Source organism: Thunnus thynnus, chromosome 3 (genome assembly GCF_963924715.1).
Source record: "Thunnus thynnus chromosome 3, fThuThy2.1, whole genome shotgun sequence".
NCBI lineage: Eukaryota > Metazoa > Chordata > Actinopteri > Scombriformes > Scombridae > Thunnus > Thunnus thynnus.
This window is the reverse complement of record NC_089519.1, coordinates 25,023,590-25,048,662: the sequence shown is the minus strand read 5'-3', so window position 1 is coordinate 25,048,662 and position 25,073 is coordinate 25,023,590. Positions and strand designations below refer to the sequence as shown.

General features: G+C 39.5%; 1 long non-coding RNA gene across 2 annotated transcripts; it reads left to right on the top strand.

The window, feature by feature from the left end:
* Nucleotides 1-6,253: 6,253 nt before the first annotated feature.
* On the top strand, nucleotides 6,254-24,973 carry LOC137179901 (uncharacterized). Of its 2 annotated transcripts, XR_010927883.1 has the most exons (6): nucleotides 6,254-6,347; nucleotides 6,583-6,734; nucleotides 8,185-8,315; nucleotides 11,520-11,573; nucleotides 13,713-13,807; nucleotides 14,243-24,973. It is a non-coding gene; the product is annotated as an uncharacterized lncRNA (long non-coding RNA). The 2 variants fall into 2 exon arrangements; XR_010927882.1 differs by lacking the exon at nucleotides 14,243-24,973 and having other exon boundaries at nucleotides 13,713-14,234.
* Nucleotides 24,974-25,073: the final 100 nt, after the last annotated feature.

Sequence of the window (25,073 nt, the reverse complement as noted above, 5' to 3'; positions counted from 1 at the left end):
GAGAGGAGGGGGGGGTTTCAGTATAATCACTTGTTAGAGGTCTGGCTCCGTCCCCCCCCCTCTCTCTCTCTCTCTCTATCTCTCTCCTCTTCTCTCAGGAACCTCCTTACTCCTCCTCTGACTGTTCTGTCCATCCACCAAATCTGTACAGTATCTCTCTCTCTCTCTGTTTACCCCATGACTTCCTCCTCTGTGTCTGCCGCTCTTCCTCCTCTGTCTTTAAATCCCACTTCTCCCTCTGTCTGCAACTTTCTCCCTCATCAACTGTACAGTAACTCTCTCCTCTGTCTCTCAATACAGTTTGGGAATATGAGTTTATATTTAATAGGAAAAATTAAGGCTTGGTAATCTAATTTGAAACAGTAATGGTTGAAGATATTTGTGTTATATTACTGAAAGAAAGCATTATCTGTATGGGGAAAGACATAATTGAACTTAAATGAAGGAGTGATGAGCTGAATCAAAGACTACTGGTGAGCTGTATTAAATTGAATGTGTCAGCTTTTAAAATATGTGTGACAGTCAACACTATTGTTTCCGGGTTTTAAAAGGAATATGAAGCACAGAGTTAGAAAGAGGTCAAATTTCCAATTTATCACAAAAACTGCAGATTTATTTGAAGTGTCAGGAGAATCATGTGCATCAGTCACAGATCAAATCTCACAGATGGGTATAAAAGAGCAGTTTAAAATGCAGTTGCTCAAAAGCACATTATGTTGCCACAGCGCCTAATGATCACTTTTGTGACAGTTTTATGTTAAAAGTAGAGTTTATACTAGAATTAAGAGTCAAATTACACTAGAATTTCACCTTTGGCTGAAAAGTAACAGTTTTATGGCAACTTTCTGAGAATTTTTGCTTTTGAGACACAAACTATCTAATATTTAATAATATGTGTGAAATGTTGTTGAAAGGAATTTTTAATATTTCCTCATCAATTATGTAGATAAATAACCATCTAAAAAGTTTAACTACGGTTCTGTTGTCATAAAATATTTGCTTTTTTGCATGTTATTCTTCTGTAGTTTTTTAATTTTATTCAGTTTTCCATCACATTTTTCCTCCTTTTATTTGCTTTTATTGCAGTTTTTTAAACTTACATTAATCCTACATCTATTTGAAGTAATCCAAAATGTAGGGTTATAGCGTGGCCTGTTACTTATGTTTTCTTAAGCCAAGAAAACACAGACTCACTGTCCTGACAGTTATAATGTCTATATATTGACAGAGGGAGTAGACCATGGCCTGGGATGAGGGATCCTACTTACCTTAGTGGCGCAAATCAATCGGGATATCAGGTGCCAGGTGGCCATATAAAGTCCAACCCACTAGGTGACGGGACTGTTAACTCTGTGGAGGGCTTCTGTGTGCAAAGGATGGTAAAACCATCAGGAATTCTGTGTTTTATGCTTGGTAAGAATATGTTCAGTAACACTTTCTTTAATCCATGTTAATTTTGAAAATCTGGAAAATGGTGGTGACATTTTAGGCAATATCTTTGATTTTGTAACAAATTTAAATCCACTAATTAATATTGATAGCTGATATTTGATGTTAGTAATTCAGTGCTTTGTCCAACATGAAGAAATAACCATAACTCCATAACATTTCCATAACACCATGGAAAATGAGACAAAATCTCCTACACAGTTTAACTGCAATAGTAAGGAAGAACAGTGCTTGTGGTCTTATTTCATGCAAATTTCACTACTGGTATACAAGAACATTTGTGTCAAACAAATCCAAAAACTGTCTTCCCGCCTCTTTTCCCCCTATAGTTCAATACTTACACAGGGAATCTAAGTCATAAGAACAATAAGTCCTTTCTCTAATTTCCCCACTCAATGACTTTATGAGTGAGCAGGTAATGCATCATTCTTCTCATTGACTAATGTCCTGGTTCATTTTGTCCTTTCCGCTTTGCCATCGCCCGCCGTGCAACACTGATTAATGCCATCACAGCAAATTAGATACCCAAGGAACAACATGTTTATCATTTTCAAGCATTAAGAAAAGTACTTTCTCGCTTCATTTCCTTCAGTGCATTCAGAGCAGTGGGCACATCAAGGTGATGTATGTACATACAGCATGGAGAGGAAAATATTAATTGGAATATAGCCAGAGATGTGGCCTTTCTTCTAAAGGTTGTGAGACAGAGGACGAGTGCTGAGGGTAAGGTACCTCCAAGTAATGATGTCATTCTTTATTGTACACACATAGTGAAACTGACTTTAAATGCAAAAGGCCCAGTTTAACTCTAAGATCAAGGTTTTCATAAAAAAAAGTCCTTTAAAGCAGAAATGTGTTATTTTCTCAACATTGCCCCCCTCTTCAAAAGCGAGAGACAATTTAAATGACGTTTAAACCACAACAAAAATGTCTGAATATCCAGAGTCGTGTTTGTGGTGTTGTCCTGTTGGCTACAGTTTAGAAAACTTGTATTATTGCTGTATTCACATGGCCATAACAACTGTGCAGCAATGTTACCATGTGAAAAATAGATTTGCTGGTAAAAGTCTTAGTGCAAGTTCTGTTAAATGATCTCACATGACAAGTGCCCATCAGACCTGACTAAAACCAAGTCCATTATCTTCTTTGGCTAATTGTTTCACTGTGCTAAGGCTTCAGAACCAATATTCGTTGTAATCAAGTGATTCATGACTCTCTTTTGGCTTCTTTGATGTCTCAAAAAGGTGGCTACTTCATTTTTTAACGTTTGCTGGAGAAGATTGTCTCACAGCCTGCCTTTTATTTGAATCAGCCATTGCAAAAGTTGATCCACAGTTTGCATTTGCTATGAATTTAAATGATTGAAAATACAAAAAAAAGCATCATTGCTGTGTGATGGCTTTGGTTTGAACATGTTTTATTAGTATTGTCAGCAAGAAAGGTAGCTCCAGAGCAGTAAGAGTAATTAGCAGCACAGACATAAAATCCAACCACAGAAAATATGCAGTAGAACAAGCTGTAAACATAATAGTGATATATTATCACCTTATAAAGTTGTTTTGGCCAACGTGTTCGCAAACAGTTGCCTCTTTACATACCCAGCAGATACAGAGCAAAATTAGCATTCATTTGAAGTTATGCTTCTGGCAATCTGGTGAATGTAAGTCCAATATGCACTCTCCTTTTCTCTCCCCTTTGGTCTCCACCAAATTCCCAGGGAAATATCTGGCTCTTCAGCTGGTAAATGTTCCACTCTGTTCACCAGCTAATCGCTAACTTTGTCATGTGTTGTGGGGCAAGTAGCATACGATGGGTTTATCAGAGCTTTCCTGCAAGTTATGGGCCTTAAAACCAAAACAATAAGCTGAAAGATGCTAAAACATTCTGTAGAGCCTAGGGGAAATATTGATTTGTGCATTTGTTTTTCTTTTTTTTCCATTTGTAATTTTTATAGTGGACATACATTATACAATCTATATTTGTCTTTTTCCATATTTTTGACACAGAGGATCTTATACTATGCTGCTCTATATTCTGTTGTAGCTGTTTGTTTTTTGTTTTTTTTTTCTAAATAAGCAAATCAGAAATTGTGCGAGACTACCTTGAACATCTTGATAGCCCTACGTGTTACAATAGCAGCCTCAGGTATTGACAGAAAGAGAGCAAGAGCTCACATATTCTCATATCATTTTCATCCTCATATCATGCTGAGAAAGTAGCCTGGCACTGGTATGTTCTTACCCAATGTTCCCTCTCCCGGGCTGTATATCACATCATAAAGAATACATAAACCCCTTCTCCAAAAAAAAAGAAAACTACCCAGTCTCCAAGGCATCAGTGCCTAGCCCTGTTCTCTAACTCTGAACAGAAAAAGAGCTGAAACAAAGAACTTTCCTTAGAAAGAAAAAGAAGAAAAACAACATCGCTCAAGAATAAAAAAAAATTGAGAGACAATGCTAATAACTGTAAAATATGAATGGTGACTTGACATATTTACAAATGCGCTGAGAGGCGCCCTACTAAATGCGATGAAATGGGAAACCAATGGCATGGAAGAAAGCGGTTGTGGGCCCCCATCTCTTGCCATTAGATGTTCAGTGGAAGCTGTCAACAGAAGGCGCATTTGCCTGCCAAGCTCCCTCTCTGACTGAGCTCTCTGCCTGCAGCACGCCCCGAGCTCCTCTTTGACTCAAAGGGTTCATTTCACTTCTTTTAGCCTCATTCGCATGTGGTGCTACACAAAAACCCGGCTTGCTCGCAGCCTGCCTCTTGTGTGTGTGTGTGTGTGTGTGTGTGTGTGTATGTGTGTGTGTGTGTGTGTGTGTGTGTGTGTGTCTGTGTGTGTGGAAATTCTTGTGTCTGTGTGTGTGTGTGTGTATGTATGTTTGTATGTGTGCGTGTTTTAAATTCATCTTGTGTTTGTGTGCATGTGTGTGGGTGGTGTGTGTGTATGGTTTTCACAAGTGCACGTGTACATGCATGTGTGTAAATCACAAGGTGATGCCAGGATCCTCACTATTGCACTGATGGCCAAAAAGCAACAGTGACAGTAGCAGGGAAAGAGACCAGAGGACTGAGTCCATCATCACACATTTTCTAGTGCTATTGGTATTGGGTTTGTTCAGGCCTTTTAACTGAAGAAACACAGTCAGCTGGTAATCGCTGAATAGAGTCATAATAATATCGCAGTAAGGAAAGTGAATTGAAATTTGTATCTTGATAATGTGTCCACTCACCTGTGTAGAGCAGAGGTTCCCACCTGCTAACTAAATTATTTTTGTTTTTTAGCACTTTTTAAATCTTTCTTTTTTTACTGGAGAGTTTATTCCTCTAAAAACTATTCTGATTAAACAATCTTAGAAAAGAATACCACTCTTTGGTTGAACTGCTCACAACTCATAGACATATGCAAGCTGTGACTGGGTGACTCACAGGTCTCTAAATGCTTCGCTCATAGAGACTGAGAACGATCTCCCAGGTTTCATTGTTAAAACTGGGTGGAAACAATTAGAGAGTTTAAAAAGAAATTGTTTTTTGGGTAGCCCTTCATATTCGGGCGCTGGCATGCACTTCACCATGGAGAAGAATGGGTTGAGAGCATAATTCCTGGTAAGGCATGTCCTTGACAAAATGTAAGGGGCTTAGGTTTGTTAGCAACCGTTCTCGCCGCCGTTCAAGCAACTACTGTGCATTTAGAAATCCCCAGACCTCTAATTGTCTGGTATTGCGAAACTTGACGGGGGTTGTGATTTGTGGTTTACTGATTTTCACTGAAAAATACCTGCAAGAAGCAGATCAGTTTTAACTAATTTTGCTAACTCAGAGGTGGTTGAGGTGGATGATGGGTTAACAAAACCCAGGACTTTGACTCCAGAGACCCTGCATGTGGTCAGGTTTGGAACTCTTAAAGTTAAGGTTAGGTTAGGGAAAGACTGTGGTTTGGTTTGAATATTGAAAGAGTAAACACGTCCCAGTTAGTGCTTTACGTCAGGTATTGACTTTTTCAATTTTTTGCCCAAAATCATGATCTTCCCTAAATCTCAACCTAGTGCTTGAGTTTCCGAAACATAACTACAAATTGTAGGGAAAAACAGATGAAATGTGTTGTAAGTGAACCATATAACGTTCATACTGAAGTGAAATGTTCAATTTACGACTTTGCAGATTGAACTTTGCATAGTGTTTCCTCATTATGTTGATAAAAATCCAAGAGTTATCACATTTCTTTCAAAACGTATTTAATGTTGCAAATATTAGTAGACATGGTTGGATTTTCATTGAGATTTCATAAACCTTCACATTTCAAACGTTGTCATGTTTTCTGTTTCAAGATTTTGATCACCATAGTTTACAGTAAACCCTTGTGATGAGCTTGGCTCAGAAAATGTTCTGATAATAGTGAGTGAAGACAAGAGGGGGAGCATCTAAGTGGGAAAATGATTAAACAGTATTTGTCCTGGTGTTTTTATAATCCCATTTTCACCAAGATTTTTGATAACCAGAATATTCCCAATAAATTACTATACATGATTTTCTTTTTAAATTAAACAATTAGTGAGATTAGTGAGCCTATTCAGCTGCAAACAAGTACATTTTCTTTTAAGTGTATGACTTATACCGCTGTGGCTGTCCTCTGGCCAGTCTCTTTGGCTACCAGCCCAAGGGTCGGACAAGTGGAGTGGAAGTTGAAGAGGGCTGTTTGAACGTAATAGGTTTTGACTGGCATGTGTTACATGCTTCACTGCACCATTGATTGAGCGCTTGTTTGCTAAATCACTGCTGGTTTCCCCTGTCTGGTAGGCCTGTGACACGTGTGGTGTGTGGTCACTTCAGCTCAGAGAGAGAGAAAGAGACAGAAAGCAGCAGGTCAGGTGCCACCCTGGTGACCAAAAGAGGACGTGAGTCAAAATGACAATAAAACAGAGAAAAAATAAAGGAGGGAGAAAACAGGCTTCACTTCCCTTATCATGAGACTCCCCAAAAGAGGAATCAATCCCTAATTCATTCACAAATCTTAGCACTTTGGTTTTTCCTCCATGGACACTCAGCATAACACCCCTCCTCCTCCTCCTTCTCCTCCTCTTCCTCTCTCCCATTTCACTCCCTCTCTGCCCCCACCCCCCCTTGTTTCAGACATGCTTTTTACAGCTTGGAGGATGTGGCAGTGGAGGGAGGTTGGTGTCATGGGTCAATGTCACTCAACCAGCCGTCTACTCAACGGATGTGGATCGCTGAGATGAAACCTCCCAGTGGCTGACTTGTGTTTCCTTCCACTTTTCCTTCCGGTCACTCCTTTACTATTTTCAAAGATAAAAAAACGACTAAACTAACATGCTAATGATGATAAACTGACACAAAGTTGAATTGTGTGTGTTAGGCAGGTGACTTAATAAACACAGGAAACATTTTACATACTTCGTATGAGAACTGGTACATTATTGTCACTGGTTTGAGAGTTAATCTGCAAACACTCAGTTTTACTGTCCAGAGAAAATTCTGCCCCAGGTACATTTGATTTTACAAACTACAGTCCCATCCCTCATAAAACACAGGAAGCACTCACACATTTTAACTTAACATACAGGTGATGTTAATTAAATTCTGTAAAGGTTTATTCGGTGCTTAAGGCCTAGGGTACTGGGCTAGTTCCTCCGAAGGACACACCTCTGTGAGTCACATCTTTCTCGCTGAGGAATGAGGTCTTTGTCAACTTGCAAAACAATAAGAGCAATAACAACGACAAAATACGTCATTGTTCCATGCACTCCAGAGCTACACGTAGAAGCGTTTTCTGATCTGCAGTTATGAGTAGGACCTTTACAAATCACTTTAGAAAAATAAATACATTTTATGATGTGACAACACTATGGTTTAGGCACAAAAACAACCTGGTTAGGTTTAGGAAAAGATCATGATTTGGGTTATAATTACTGCTTTGTTAAGGTTAGGGAACCTGCGTTGTCATGGTTACAACCATGTAGTTAATGTTAGAGGATTTTTTAACAAAACCTATTTTGACTGAAGGTTGTTTTGTTGACCCATCCATCCACCCTGACCTCTTAATTTAGACGGGAGAACTCAAATGTTAACTGACTGTCTACACTTTATGCATTTCAGCCATGTTTTTCTGTCACCTCACAGGCATCTGATGAACAGATATGCTTCAGTTTTAATCAGTGCAGCTATCTACATTGGATGATTGCCTTTTTTAGGTGCATTTTACATGCGCAGCTGCGACATAAAGCATATTTTTATGCCTCAAGTCAGTTTTTATATTTCCAAAAACAGAATCCTCTAGTTTAAACAAGACTAGGTCAAAACCTAGTATACAGCTGGACTGTGTATGAAACACTAGAGGGCTTTTAATTTAAAACAACAGATACAGGAAGAGGCGACATTCGGCCAAGGCGACTAATGAAGTTAACTTTATCATTCAGTTGACCAATGGTGTAACTTCATCACTCAATCAGTCAGTGACTCAGTCAGTCACAGACTTTCGCGTTTAAAATGCCTGCCCCTGCCAGCCAAAAATATATATATTAACAGTTCAATTTCAGGTATCAGCAGAATATAGCATTTTCAAATTAACTCTACATGTTATAAATTACATTATAATCATAAGTAAACATGTTACCAAATCTTTTAAATATGGAAAACTCTGCACAGTAAAGTGAAATGACATAAACTAGCTTATTGTTTCACATCATTCTCTTCTGTTTCCCTCTCTAATTTCAGATTGAGAGGTTGTTGAAAGTACCGCAGCTAGCCTACCCAGCGCCTGGAGTCCTCCCCTCCGCCTTGGGAAGGCTTGGCGAGTAAACAGTGTCTTTGCTGATTACAACGCCTCTCTCTCTCTGCATCCCAAGGTAAGCTAAAACACTTTGATCTGCTATTGATTGTCTCCCTCCTCCTCCTCATCCCTCCGCCCTCTTTCCTCGCTGCTGTTAAAACATAGGTGAGTCAGCCAGCGGCCTGAGGCACTGAAGCAGAAACCAGCAGCATGCTGCTGTGTTTCTAATGCTGACCACTGAGGTTAATTGATATCCTCTCTGTGGTGCAAAAATCATAAATATGTTTAAGGAAAGCTGAGGAGCTGTTTACAGAGGAGAATACAGATATGGATTCAGATACAGAAGACCTGTAAAATTAGTGCCATTGGATTGTATTTATTAAACATGAAACACTGTATGAAAACTTGGGCATCAAAGCTGGTGAGTCATGTTAGTCAAGAGCCAATTAGCAGAATGTGTGAGCTTTTAGAAGAAATGTTGTTATCACCACTTTTATATCTGTTTTCAAAGTAAATAGAGTGTAGGTGCAGAATTATTCAACAGGCAAAGTCAAAACAATAATAATAGTATAATAAATTGTTTCATAATATTTTAATAATTTAGAAAGAATCCTATGTACTGTTAGCATTTTTGTTATTTGCAAATGTGAGAACATACACTAAACCTACTGGAGATAAAGCATGCAGGCAAGAGAAGGGGGAGACTCATCTGAAAAATGACAGCATCAGTTGTTTGGTTAAACACTTAAAATGACACATTTCCCCAACAAGCAAACTCTTCCAATCTTCAGAGTAATCACTGCTCTCAAGAAAATTGGCAGCAGTGGTCTTTTGTTAAAACAACATACAACATACATGGATGGATATTCAAAGCACATGACCTTCAAGACCTTTCCCTAACCATGGTCTAGTTTCATTAAACTTATAATAACCAAATAGTTTTAGCTGCCTTAAAGGCATACTCAGCCAACTTTGCCCAATATATCTTCAGTGTCAAATACTCACCAACTCCAGGCTTGTCAGGTTGCTCTGAAGGGCTTGTAGTTTGCTCCTTCATGTAGAGCTCCAGCTGTGGTCAGCTTGGGTTCACAGTAGTTACAATGGCAACCCAGAAGTGTGTAAAAAAGGGGTCAAAACATATGAAAACATCCACTGAAACTTCTCAAACCACTTCTGTAGCATTACCTCCTCCTCCACCATTGATCCGTACGTTCAGTGTGTTCCATACAACTGCAGTTTCTCTCCAACAGTGGTACCCAGATAAATCAGGGCTGCAAAATAATTAACACAAAATCTGGCTTAGTTTTGATGTTTTTTTTCAATCTAGCTCATGAATCACTGGACAATTTTAGATCTTAAGATCATTTTGGAAGGCACCAACAAACAACCTTTTTTGTTGTTCAGGTGTTACAATTCAAAACTCACTGCTGGGTCAACATGGACAATAGAATAGTTACAAAGCACTGTAAAACTTCAGGCATAAAAGAATAATACAGAATTCATAGCAGCACCCTACTCCTTGTTTGTATGTTGGGCGTTCCCATCGTTTTGTCCAGCCCTTGTAGCTATGCAATGGAAACACAGAGCAAGACCCCAAAGGACTGAGGCCAGATGAAGGAATTGAGGAATCAATCAAAGCTGAAGCAATGTGCTGAAGTCAAGATCTATCCAATATTTTGGTTCTGCTTGTTGTGGGAGAGAGATTTAGTGGCTTCAGAGTGCTAAGTGTCATGTCCCCACACTCTCCTAGCCTTAATGAGAAAGTGTGGAAAAGAAGTCACTATCTGGTTAGTCTGTTTTCATTTTTTTTCTTTTTTCTTCTTTTTTTTCGGTGTAGCTTGTCTGTTTCATTTCTCTCACACACCTCTTCGTGAGAGAGGGGGTGCAGCTGTGAGATGATGAAGTTTCGGGGAAAGGTGGATGTGCCATCCATTACAGGAGGTGGAAAGGTGCAGATAAATCACCTTATCAGCCCTGCCTTCTCCCCACTGAGCTGAGGGAGCAGAGCAAGAGGGAAATCCATCAACCTCCACAAATGGGACATGACTCAGAGATCACTCCGCCTCTATACTGGGCTCTGTACATACCTTTCACTGGCTTTAACATTGTATTACTATATAACTGAGACCAACTTCCATCCAGCCGTGGGTTGACATCATCACATAAGATGCAAAAAACATCCAGTGAAAATTCCACATCTTCCTCAATAAAGTATAGTCAAGTCTGAGAGTGCAGCACGTAGGATAAAACCTTGAATTTACATCGTACATTCTAGCGTGCTTGTTGGATGTTTCCTCCCACATTTTGAAAATTTATCTCCAGAAAGTCTGCTAATGAAAATGTGAATCCATGTGTGTATCCATCAAGTATGTTTATATGAATATTCTCAAAAGGGTGCAATGGGAAAAAATATCAAAAGTTATTATCCTTAAAGGGGACATATAATGCTATTTGTGATTTTCTGTTATTTTTATACTGTTATGATGTCAAATCTTAAACATTGTCAAAGGTCTGAAATTTGAGGTGAATGTATGTAAAGATGCTCCCTGAAAGTCAAGCCAGGGCTTCAGCCTGCTCTGAATGCTCTGTTTGCAAAGTTGTGATGACGTCAGATTGTTTGCGCACGCCCACAAACGGCCATCCATTGGTAGTCTCTGTTACTTAGGTTGTTCCATGGTTTGTTCACATTGTCCACCCGCATATTTCAGAAAGGATTCAGACTCAAACATATACAGATGTACTTGAGAGGTTTCCATTTCAAGTAAAGAAAAAGAAAAAGAAGTGAGGTCCTACTACTACTGCCAAGATGCACCTAATCAATCAGAACAGAGAGAGCTAAAACGGCCTGTTTCAGACAGAGGCTGAACTGAGGGGTTGCATAAAGAGTCAGTTTAAGATAGATAAGGAGTTGTTTGAACTGAAAAGATATTCCAGTAGAGCCCCAGAATAAAAATATAGACCCGGTAACATGCAGAATAGATCTCCTTCAAGCTTTCATCTAATTTTTTGACACCTGTGGTTACAGGTGGTGACAGCAAGTGTGTTTTAATAATAGAGATCCCAGAGTTCCACTTGAAATGACTATCGACCACTTAGGGCAGCAAACATGCCTTAAGCTGTGACTCTGTCACAACTGAGCAGAAAGAAGAAAAGACAATTTTGTACCTGTTTATAGCTTAATCCAAAAAGTGTGGGCTGAAAAAGACTAAAGAAGACAGTCAGCCATGTTGTTTTACACAGTAATACTGAACTTAATCAAATGTTGTCTTCCACATTACAGGAATTTGAATTCATGGTGGGACAGGCGGACCCAGACAAACTACGATTTAGAAAGGTAATTACAGAATGCCAATACATTGACTTGATATTGCTGAAAAAAGTCTGGCCATGAATAGTATCAAAAATGTGGTTTTAGATAATGACAATCATAGACAATATAACTTTCAAAAGCATTTTTTTCTGTAATTATGTAACTTCTGGAGTTTCGTTGCTGCTGCCCACATGCAGGAATATGGCTATTTCCTTTCCTAATTTGTTTCCCCTGTCCACACAAACCATGTGGTGTTTTCTCTGCTCCCATTCAATTTTTTTCTGGGCTTTTTGGTGGAACAGAGACATAAAGTATAAAGGATGCTGCATCTACACACTAGTGCCAGAAATCACAAGCAGAGGAAGCAGAAATATGTGGTTCTGCAACATCATTGTTTATTTGAAAAAATCTCCTCTTTTTTTTTTCTTTTTGTGTTTTCCACTTCAATCAAGTAAAGTGTTTTAGATGTAGTATATATATTTTGTTATTTTGATGGAAGTTTCCTTGACAATTTTTTTTAAACAGAAAGTCAGGATGCTTACAAAAACAGGCAGATGGAAACATACTTAAACACAAAATAACAAAATAGATCAGTGTTATCTGTTAGGTTCATCATACATTTAGTTTTCCCATGATCTTCTGCATCTAAGCATACACATCTACAATTACTGAACACCTATGGCACCCCATACAAGGTTGCTAAGCAACAATAATGACAATGACCTTTTAGAAACCAGTGGGATATGTCCCACTAGTCGAAAGGACTACAGCACACTTGTGGGGCCACAGTGTTTACCTCAGCTCATAGACTGAATAGGAAGACAGAATAAGCCACACAATCACAAGACACACCTTCACATAACATCACGCAAAGGCATTAAGCACATTTTTGCCCTTGAGGAAACCAGAGGAGTTAGCATTTCCCTGCTAGCTCTAAATGTAGTACCTTGTCACCACCCCCCCTTAATGTAAGAGCAGTCTATTGGTATTCAGCTGCACAGGTATCTAAGAAAGCAAAGCCTTTTAAACATCTTAACCGCTGTTTGTTCTGTCTCTAGAGGGCATGTGCAGTACACTGGGGGTTTGGGAATAGACAAGGAGAATTGCAAATTTGTTTTGCCAGCTACATGTGCTCTGTAATTCCATGCCTGCTGCATTGTAGCCGAGTGTGTTAGATTTATACATAAACACACACAAAGGTGGGATGTTTTGTTTAATTCTTAGAAGATTTGGGATGTTTAGTTATGATTAATGACTTCTCCACAGGAGAAACATTATGCAGACAGTAGCTGTGATGTACCGTTGTGTTGTTTTGTTGTTGCTGTTATTGTTTTTTCCTCTGAACAGCTACAGAGCAACAAGAACACACGTGTTGGGTTTTTATATTTGACTTTGGACTGATATTAGATACTCTACGTAGGAGATGGTCACAACTTTGCGGCCATTGTGATGCTTTTCATAATAGAAAGGATTTAGGCCTATACGCCATGCAGGTATGTATCATCACATCGTTATGTGTATCTGACTTAACTCTCAATAATTGTAGCTGTTAGTATTTTAAGTATAAGTTTCTGATGCCTCACTTAAGTTAAGCACAACAGGGATTGGTCTAAATGAAAGCAGAAGAAAGTTCCCCAGGCAGGAAGTGTAAGAGAACAGGAAACCTCCTCGTTGTCTGTCTCTTAAGTCCTGGGCATGCATCTAAATGACAAACCTGTGTGTCTGTCCCCCTTTTAAGAAATCCTTTACAAGTGGTGAGACACCAGGGCCTAGGCTGTGGAGGCTGTATATTTCTATTCATAATTGATGACCCGGACCCAGACAGACAGCGCACTACACATGTAATATGGATTCACTCTTGGTTTCAGATGCATGCCCTCGTCTGGACTTGACTCTGAGCCATCATTGTGTGTGGAGAGGGAACGGAGAGGGAATGGTGTATGTGTACGCGAGTGTGTGTGTGTGTCTGTATGTGCAAGTGAGAGCATGTGTCTGTGTGTGTGATATGGTTGTTGCAGCCAAAAATGTAATGGAGCGACCTTGTGTTTTCCAGCTCCAGTTTGGCTTATGTTTTGACTGCTAATTCCTGATTTGGTTCTCCAATTTTATGCTTTTTAAAATGTTATAGTTCGATTTCTCACCAGTTGTTTTTTTGTACTACAGTTTTTGGTTCCCGTGCACCTAAAGACCTTCGCAATAAACAGAAGCACACTGGGTTAGCTGCTGCCTTTGTGGATTCCTGGGGACTAATTGATCAGGTATCCAAGTCCTGGGGCTCTTGTTTGGTCTCACCTTACTGCTTTCCCTGATTTCTGTTAGGGTTAATTTGAGAACATCTTGTTTTTTCAAATCCCTGGTGATTTGTTTGGCCTTGCAGTATAAACTACCAGCATGAGTACTAATCTGTGTCTTACTGTATGTTGTACTTCCATGGTGCTAAATCCATAAGGGAGTTGAGGATAAATGTTTGGATAGGAGAGTTTTACTGTTATACTGTAGATCAAATGATCTCAGTTGTTGAACTATGATGACAGACAGGGTCAAATTGTGAATGAATGGAAGAAGCTGGATTTGATATCAAAATCATTAAAATATCAGCTAAAGTCTGGGAAAAAAAGACTAATGTGTAATTTGGTTTGAAAAACCCTTGATTTACCTGCACATTAATGTTTCTTGTGGGTTTTGCTTCACAGGTGGGTAAAACACAGAAGAGGATTAATGTTAATACAGTGTAACGTTGTTGCACCTTTGTGTAGTCTGTTCATTTTTAGGCATGCTAGCAGCCCTGGGAATGACAATGTCAGTCTGACAGTTGGTCAGTCCACCACTTTGGTCCAGACTTAAATATCTGGACAACTATTTGATGGATTTCCATGAAATTTTGTACAGACATTTATTATCCCCAGAGGATGGATCCCACTGACTTTGGTGATCCCTTGACTTTTTCTCTAGGACCTCCAGCAGCCTCAGCTGTACTTTGTGTGTTGTGCTTATTAGCAAATGTTAGTATGCTAATGTTAGTATTTAGCTCAATGCACTGCTGTGCCTAAGTACAGCCTCATAGGTCCACTAGCATGGCTGTAGACTCTAAACAGCCCTGCGTTAAAACTGCATTGGTGGAGGCATGTTGTTAAAAGTACCGGTGAGACAATGAAATGTAATCTAGGAAGGCCAGTTGGAGTAAAATATTTATGCACAGTTTATGGGGATGGTCCACAAAGTGGTTTGTAATAGTCACAGACAGGATTTTACAGCTCTGGAAAGTTATCACGATGGCAACTATTTTTTTTATTGCGATGATCGTGAGGTAAATGGTAGAAATACAGTGTTCACATTTAAAAGTAATCCACCAGGAACGTGCACTTGCATGTATGTGATCGATCAACACAGCACATGGCCGGATGATGTCACATTGCGTTGCAGCAAAAGTTGAGCCTCGTTCAACTTTTTTGCCGGACGACCCTGTGTTACCACTCAGTAGCATCGACGGCTGTTAAGTCATTGTGCTACATTACAGGAATAGAGAGCTACAAGTCTTCTCACCAGTATGCGTCTCCTCAAAAACCTTTGACTTCCTTCACAGAAACTACTATATGTCCATATCTTTAAGCTTTTTATGTATATGACAATCCTAAAACTCAAAACTTTTTTACCAATAGATACTTATAAGATTAGTTTATAAGCACTGAAACAATGGTATATTGAAGGATTGAAATTCATATTACCATAAAATCTATAATGTTCAGATCTAAATTTATACTCAGGTGACACATTGTACAACACATCACAGCAGGGCAGTGCATTTGTGATTTCAGAAAAGTGCATTACAGTCATGTGCATAACAGCATTAATGAAACATACTGTAATTTTAACAGTTTAATTAGTTCTTTTGTTCTTATTTTTCTGTGTGAATTGGCATTTTCAACTTTATTTATTACCATTTAGTGTCTGTTGAGATGCAGCAAAGTCACACTAGAAATGTCACATAATCCTGCCACAGAAAAGGTGATTTTGTGATAGTGTGAAAAATTTGTTGTTGATGTTTTTATTCTCAACCTTGAACTGTGTGCTGACTGAAGATTTCTGGATCAGGGAGATTTAAGGAGTATTTTATAATACATTTTTGATTAATGGAATCACTTAATATTTGTCCAGTAGTTGAGTAATGAGGCACTCCCTCCATCTGCATCAGACTGTCCTTCTCCTTTTGTGCCAATTGATTCAGTGGTTTAATGGACTTGTGTGGTAGCCCCTGAGTCTCACTCTCTCCTCTGGTCTCAGCTGAAGTTCACAGAGGGCAGAGTTCATACCCCACGTTCCCATAGCAACATATGACATGTTGCCCTCAAACAGAAACTCCCTCTCAATCCTCCGTAATGGATTTGACCTTTGAACTCTGTCCCTCACTGCATCTCAAACTGACACATAGCCAAGTGTGAAGCCCTACTGGCTGTAGCCTGCAGCCGTGTCCGCCACATTACACTCCACATCTCTGCCACACAAGGGTTAATGATCAGCTCTGCGGTAGCATATGTCATCTAAAAGTGAGCAGGCTCACACGTGAGGTTAATACCATCACAGCTATAAAAACAGGAGCACAATCTCGATGATGACACAAAGTAAATGAGCATTCCTTACATGGATGTCATAGTTTTAGTTGAATCATAAGCTTTACCAGCAGAGCCTGACTCACTGCGACCTCACACAGGTCCCCTGTCATCGTTATGCAGCCTCACCTCGCTACAGCCAATCCCGTTCTCCAACCAGCCTCGCCTGTTGCATTATTTATGAGCACTAATCAGGACCCCAGCTCTGGTGTGCTAGCCACCCTACCGGTAACATCACTTCCCTGACCCGACCCTGCCTGTTTCCCCACAGCATTAACGCATGTTTACGCTAACGCCTGCTCATTAGGCCTAACTATGCTAGGCCAGGGCCTGCTGCCTGAGCTGGAGCTGGGGGCCTTTTTAACATGCTCTAACCAGCCTAGGCATCCCCCTGGTGGGGTACAGAGAACAGCTACGTGCTAATCTCAAACACCAGGAAAAAGCAACATTGATAGCTAGTATACATAGAGGTAGTTTACTGGGAGACATGGCCTGCAAGGACCTGCGATCAGGCTCCATTATTGTTGTAATTAGCGTGCCTTGGTGGTGCCTGGGCTCCCAGGCAGCGTGCCTCGACCTCCCTGCCTCTCAGTCTGTTTACAGCCAGCCAAGGCAACAGGGAGAGGGCAGGGGGCTGGCCACACGGCTCGATGCCTCTGTTCAGCTCCAGCAGCAACACAGCTGTTTGTTCATTTGAAGCGTGGACACAGGAGGCTTTTCATTTCTCCGCTGTCCTATGCTATGCAAATGTTTTTTCTACCTGCAGTATATGCAAAGGCAAATTAAATGCCCAAGGAAGTGCGGGGGTCAGATATAGTGTATATTTTTTTGATCAGACTACAGCAATTAGCCAGTGTTCAAGCCAGTAAAAACATCAAGTAAACATTTGAATTACCTATTATTATTTCAAGTCTGCAGCCATCTAAAGGTGTGTGCACTCAGGTGAAAGCATTTGTTGTACTGTGAGTGTTTCTGGCTTATCATTCATATTCAGCTTCAACCTTTCAACAACTGCCTGCGCCCCTCACATTTACTCCAACACTTTGGCCCCCATCATCAAGGGGCCGCCCCCTGGTGCGACACCCATCCCTGATCACCAATTAGCAAAGCCCCGTCCCTTTCTTTGCGCGGATGCAGAAGTAGAAGCGTGGAGAGGCAGAAAGGTAGCAAGGCGCTATCAGGGCAGTGTGAGGTGGAGGTCCCATGAAGGACACAGTTCCCTGGGTGGCTGAGCGATGAGCATGGGAGCGTGAAGGGCTGAGGCAGGTCTTTCCCACAGACCATCAGTCCTTTAGTCAGTCAGTGTTGCAGCGCTGAAGCACAAACCATAATCAGACAGCTTCTCATACATGAATACCACCCTTTTTGATTTTTTTTTTTCATCTTTTTTTCATTCATCTTTTGAAATTAATATTGTTTATTTTTCTTTACGTGCATGTGTAGTGGGTCTGGTGAGGTTTTTGTTTTTTGTCAGTCTCTCTCTATATGAGCACAACAGCTCTGACATCATTTCGATTAAGATAAAACATTGTGCTGTGTGTGTGTGTGTGTGTATGTGTTTGTGTTTGTGTGGACGCTGAGAAGCATCAGCCTCGCCTTCAGTGGCCTTTCCCCAGTGTTTCTCCTTGTTGTCTCACTTCATTCCCTCTCTTATTGTATTTTATAAGAGACCCCATGTTGCAGTGTGGTAATGAAGCTTGTGTTAGAAGAGCAGCACCGCCGGGCATTCAGGCCCCGCACACCTCGGAGAAGCAGAAAGGCGCGTGCATATCGATCTCATATTGTTTCCTTGAACCCCACTGCCTCAGCGTGCTTTGTGCTCCGGCTGCATTGCATCTCAGCTCGTTGTAGTCTAATGTGCTGTCATGAAAAACGGCAAGTGAGGTGTTGCTGTGCACGTGTGTTCTCACATTTATACTTGTGGCTTGTTTCAAATGTATCTGTACAAAGCAACACAAAGATGAATACTCTTTCAATTTTCCATAAACAGGTTTAAACCATTTATTCATTTTATCAGTATCATATTATTTAAAAAAATAAGCTGTATTAAAATGGAACTTGTTTAAATTTTGATTTTGACTAAGAAGGGAATTTGTTAATGTCATTGCAAAGACTGCATTAAAACAGAAGCATACATAATTTTACACAAAACACAACTATGCAGTGAAGGCTAGGCCAAATGCAATAAATAAACTATAATGTTAAATATTTGACAGAATACTAATAATTGCAATATGCATTCATTAGCAACTACAGATATCCTTATAAATAAATGAATGCGAGGTCCAGTAGCATCATGCCAGAGCTTCTCATATGAATCTAATGCTATACTAGATGCAGCCTGTTTACATGGGGCCCAATCAGTTCATTCATACAGGCTGTGTGTGTGTATGTGTGTATGTGTGTGTGTGTGTGCGCGTGTTTCTTTGCATGGGAAGAGAAGACAGATCTAAAGGGCTAAAGCGCCATCTGGTGGTGATGTCATGTGGTTCTTTACACTGATACATCTGCACACTGATGATCCTTCATCACCAGATAAAATATAACTGCAGTGTAAGTGCTGGTGTAAAACTTCACCCTGAAACTCTGAAAATCACTCTGAAAACTCCTGAAACTTAAAGTTACATACTGAAGGTTTTTTTACACACACATTTGTTCAGTTAATTGCTCCTTAAAGGGAAGCTGAAGTCACGTTTGACCCTGAGAAAACTCTCCTTAAGGGTGATTTTAGGTCAAAGACGGACATTATTTTTGCATTATTATTTTATTACTAACATTTTCATACACATTTCATACTGTTTTAGTGCAGTGGCTACTACTACTCCTACTTTAGATTAAGTACAATTTGGAATCACTTACAGCTGAGTCTGAAAAAGAAAAAAAACACTATAAGTTTAGCTGCATGATACTGACAAAAGACGTCAGGCCACTTTTCTGTATATTCATATCTGTCTAACACTAATTCATATCTTTGTACCAACACCGTACACATATGAGTCTGTACTTCTGTTTAAATTTGAATTATCATTAGAGTGAATTTCTTGTGCAAACTGTGAAGCAAATCTGTCATGTTTTGGCATCACAACAAGCACTGAAGCTCATTTGTTTGCAAACTAGCCAGTGAAGCTTGTCCACACTTCTTCACCGCAATTCTTTGTACACAAAAGCCTTATTTAGCGTAATGCATGTAGAAAGGGCTCGCTGTTCTGTCCTCTCTAATTGGCGCTGTCAGGCGTCCCTTCGCTGGCTTGTTTCACAGTCTGATCGGATAACCCAGTCCACATGAAGAGAGGAGTGAAAGACAGCCTGAGCAAAGTAAAAAAAAAAAAAAGAAGAAAAAAAAGAAGGCAGAATGAAAAGAGATGTAGGTTGTTAGGAGGTGGTGAGCTGCTTAAGGATGATCAACTGCCAAGCAGACGACAGGCTCTGCTCTCTTTTATACATAAATAGTTGTCTTTCACTCGCTATCTCGGCAAACAATCGCTGATCAGAGGTGTGTAAGCAGGTAGAGGGGGAGGGACCCTAATGCAACATGACAAAAGTGCTACTTTGATATTGCTGATATCATTACCCTCGTTAGGAGATAAATGCCACTGATAAGATAGAATGGGAAAATAGACATCGAAGGCCTGCTTTTAAGTACAGGGAGGAGCATGATGTTTAAGTGAAAAGAAGAATGCAAAAAAAAAAAAGCCAGCTGATTCTGATTCTCTTTTATTCTGTCTTCCTCACTAACTTGTCAAGCTCTCAGTCCCATTTACTCATTTAATGTAGTTTGTTTTGATTTTTCTTTCAGTTTTTATTATTTGAACCATTTTTTTTCATATATCTTTAATTGTGTGTGTGTGCATGTACATTTCCATAAATTACATGTAATCTGTTCTTTACCAACAATGTTTCTATATGTTTTGTGTGTGCGTGCAGGAAGACGTGCGCATGTACAATTTGTGTGTGCGCTTGCGTGCGCGACAGTAATACCTGTGTTACAGTCGAAAGTAAGTAACTTCAGAAGTCAAGTGTATCATGTTGCCAGGATCTTCTTTGTGGTGACAACAGTGATTAATAATGGAAAGCAGATGTTGGCATCTTGATCTGAAATTTTCATGAAACTTCGCTAACGTGATTAAAGTGTATGTCTTCCTCAAGTCACTCCAAGTCTTTTAACTCTGCTCTCTGGGGAGTGGCAACAAATCATGGTTGAGACAACATGTCAAATCACAGAGAATCATATGCACGTCAGAGACGATCTCCCGTTTTTTTTTTTTTTCTTCTCTAAAATTTGAGCTCCTTCTCTGTTCATTGAAGCCAACAAACATGGACAAAGTTTGATTATTTTACAATCTTTTGCACCACTTATTGCTCTTTGACTTTGTATTTATGATTTGTTTTCATTTTTTAGGCCTGTTTTTGCCAGTAAAATCAGCTAGAAGACAGCAATTTTAACGTAAATATTGAATGTAAAATTGAATATTTGCACAAGTGATTGCTTGTGTTTTATTTCGACTGATGGAAAGGTGTCAAAAAATTAAGCAAATGCGTTTTTATATTCAAATGACTCAAACTTTTAAATATACTTAAATCTCAGAAATAAATTATTCTGCATTTAAATCCAAAATGATACTGTACATAGACCTTCACCAAATTATTTCAGCACCAAGTTGAGATGAATAAACTTGACTTCCAGCGTGCCAAATGTCTTTTCCTGTGAAAAGTGATCTATATTTCAGAGGAATTTAATGACATTTCTATTTTTTCCCTCTCACAAAGACTTCAGGATTCATCTTTATGTTTTTCTAGGGGTGGATAAATGCATTTGCAGCTTCCGCTCAGCAAACTTTATTTATATCTTAGGATGCATTTAAAAGCCCGGGCTGCTGTCACAAGGAGATGGCTTTGCTCACTTTGGATGCGAGGTGCAAATGTATGAAAAAAGGCTCGAGCTGGAGATTCAGCGTAAAGTAGCCAGGAGTGTTGTGGCAGCAGAAATATCAGATCACTTAAATGCTTTCTCAAACATTTCTTGAAGAGGCACCAAGATCATCTATTATCCCTCTATTTTTCTCTCCATCCTTTCACCTCTTTTTTCTCTGTCTCCCAATTTCTTCTCTCTCTCTCTCTCTCTCTCTCTTTCTCTCTCTTGTCTCCCCCATCCCTAACATTACGGCATCTCACCTGCAGTGCATCTGTAAAGTTGAGCACATTTCCCCCGGCACTCGCCTGAGAGATCAGATGATAGATAATACCACTGTGACCAGATTAATTAGACCATTGTTCTCCCTCTCTCCTTAGCTTTTATTTCTTTATATTTCTTTTTCTCTCACATGATCAATCAAGGGTGATATTTATCAGTACAATGTAACTTTGACCTTCAAAATTAAGATTAATCGACAATTAATCTGCAACTATTTTGCCGATCAGTTAATCGTTTTGGTTCATTTTTCAAGCAAAAACGCCAAACGTTTCAGTTTCTCAAATGTGAGGTTTTGCTACTGTTCTGTGTCACACTCATTGATTTGGATAAGAATTTTTGTTATTTGACTGAAGTTAAAGGAGAAATTTTAAAATATGATATAAAAATCCTCCAACTTAATGCATACAGACAGGTTTAAGGTCGAACCTCTGACCTCATTTCACTTGTTTATTGTTTAAAGGGACCTTAAATCCTTTATATATTTCGTATGTAGGCTGACCACACTGAGCTAATGACTTTCCAGGCCAGGTGAAATCATTTTTACTTGTAGTTGACTATACAGGAGAAGACTACCGCTGAATATGACACTCGCTATACCTCCTTAATTATCATGTAAGACAACAATTTGTGCTATAATTTGAACAGAGGAGGAGGGCTTGTGCTGACTCAAATTTTCCCTTCTTGTTTCACTCTCCCCACTTCAAATCCGCTCTATTTGGGCTCCAAAGAGCAAGCACCATAAATTGCATAAAAGAATGTGTGTAAATGAATATGAAAAGCAATGTTCTTTTCAGCAAGGCAATGATAGCTGTTTTCACATTCCATCTCATTTTTGTGTTTTCTCTCTTACCTTTCACGCTCTTCCCTAAGGCCATAAAACAGTACTTTTACATATATTACCTTTTGATTAATGGAGCTGTATTCATTATTCTGCCCTATTGCTAATTAGAAAACGCACCCTGCTAATGATATACAGTTGGAATAATACTTGCCCACGAGGCACGCTATCACATCAGGTTTCGTGCTTGCGCGCTCCCGGTACGGGCCTTAACCCATAGATCCACATCTGCCTCCTTCCCTGCTCGGCTCGTCCATTAGCAAAAGAGTCACAGCTAGCACTGGGTGTCATTGTTTTTGTTCTGGCATAATGAGGCCTGTTTTCTCCGGGGAGTTGTCGCGCAGGGTTGATGAGGTGTGCAAGCACTGAGTCAGTCTTAATCAGGAGATCTGTGAGAGCATGTGTGTGTGTGTGTGTGCTTATGTGTGTGTGTGTGGTCTTGATTGATTTTATACACTGCATGTGGATATCTTCATTTTGTCTTTGGTTTAATGTTGTTAAAGAAAGCCAATAGTTAATCAAATCGCGTATGATCAATTAGATAGGGTTAATACACACTCGTTGGAGTCTTAGAAAACACTGCTCTGAAAATGTTCATGGTCCAAACAACCGATGGCAGTGACAACCATCAATATCACACCAGCAGACTTGTTTGTACTAATGCAGGCTTATTCCCCTGGCCGGGCCCTAACTGCGTTAATGGCTGGAGGGGTGTGATGGAGGCATAGAGGGGAGGGAGTAGGTCACGACATATTAGTGACAAGGTAACAACTTTGAAGCTGACATCTGTCATTTGTCTTCTTCAGCCAACCAGCCTACTGATAATATTTTGTCTTTTCTGCCAAGACAACCATTTGTGCATCACTGTATATGTACTTTTTCCTATTCTTAGTGAGCCACATAATGATTTATTTCTATTCATAACATTTTACATCTATCCCTTTTACTTAGATTTCATTTCCAGACCAGAGGTTTGGTTTGAGGTTGTGGGACTCTTACTTAAGTACATTACTAAATATTGTGCTTTTTAATCCACTTTATTTGGCAGCTTTAGTCACTTTCTATTGAAGATTAAGATTTTGCAGGTAAAACCATTTAAAAATAAATCATGAAAAGTATTAACAGTTTAAATTACCTGGCCGTGCAAGACTACCTGGACTACAACACTGTACTTGAACTCCAATTCACCTATCCTTGAATAGGTTCTCTTTTTAATACTTAAAGTATTACAGGCTTTAAATTGAATATGTTTTACTTTATTATATTGCTATTTTTGTTCATGTAAAGGATTTGAATTGTTTTCTTACATGTGAAGATTTATTGTGTTTAAAGTCCAATTGAATTTAAATTTCTTTTTCTATTTTTTTCTCTCTTTTTTGTCTGCTACAGAATACATATTTGCTCTTTCAATCACTTGTCCTGTGTTCTCGTTTGAGAAAAAAAATCAGAAACCAAAAGGGAGAAATTTATATTTTATATTTTTTGATTCATGATGGTGCCCCTTAATTTTAAATTAATTTGACAGAACGCCATTAATTATCCATCTATGGAGATGGGGACCTTGTTTCCATACAGCCAATCAAATCTTTGCATACGACAGTAACATCAGGGTTCTATCAAAGGCAGAGCAGACGGTCACGCTGAGCCAACTAACTTGAGAGCATTTGAAATTAACTCAAGTTAAAGTATCTTCTACTAACATCTCATGACTTTCCTCAGCTCTTAGTGGTACACAGACACATGCAAACACAACACAACAGAGAACCTGCCTACAGTAAAAATCGTGTTTGGTTTTATTTGACCCTGAAATAAGGGCAGTGAAAAGGCTATAGTAAGAACAGGGGCTGGATAGAGCAGGTCTGCTCTCTAGAGTCTATAGAGAAAAAAGGCCAAAGGTTATAAAGAAAACCTTGGAGTAGCGCCAAGAAGCCGTTAACACTTCTCACCTACTTTTTGTGGCTCAGAGGTCAGCATTTTCCAAGATTACCTCTTCTTATTTTCTCTTTTCCACTCTGTCCAAGCACTATTACAGCCCAGCACACAGCCATTAGAGATCAACAGCCTATACAGTTGTAATAGCACCCTCACATAGCTCTAGGGTCTACTAACCTATAGCCTCTCTCTGTGCTGTATGATCCTGCTGCTGAAATTCTCACTAAGGTCAAGTAGGTTAGTATTGAGGTTGGGCTACAGGAGTACAGCCTGTGTTACATCCATGTTCACAATCTGTCCAAGCTCTAGTTAAATAATAATGATAATGTGATGCTTTATCGATCCTCATGGGGAAATCATTTATTCTTCCAAAGGGAGTTCACAGTGCACAGTCAGCTAAACAGGAATGTATCCAATGCTGCAGTTATTTCCTGCTCAGTGGCGCTTCAGCGGGTCGGGTGCCTGTTGACATCTTTGTATTTTAGTTCATCCTTTTCACTGCTGGATTTGCAGTAAAAACATTTGTTCTGATCAAAATCATTTCAATGCAACATGGAATTTCTCAAGAGATGGCCGTTTAGGATTTATTTTTTACTTTTTAATTACTTGATGACATTGTGTCTTTGTGATGGAAAAAAAAACATGTCTCAAAAGATGACAGGAGTCGGTGGAATTTTCTAGCGACATTAAGTGATATTAACAGTGAGTCGAGTGGTTGCTAGTACTGATGATCCCACTGAGAATCAACAAACCAGACTGCAGTTTTACACAGTTTTCAGCTGTTTCTCGGCTCACAGTTTTGGTTCAGCGGTTCATACGATTGAGTCTTTCTGGTTCTCATCAACTCACTATTGGCTTCCGGGTCACAAGTTCACACAGGTTGATTGCAAGCTGTACTGCAGTGACTCCGCAGAGCCAAACTATGCACATAATATATTTTTTTATAGTGGAAAATG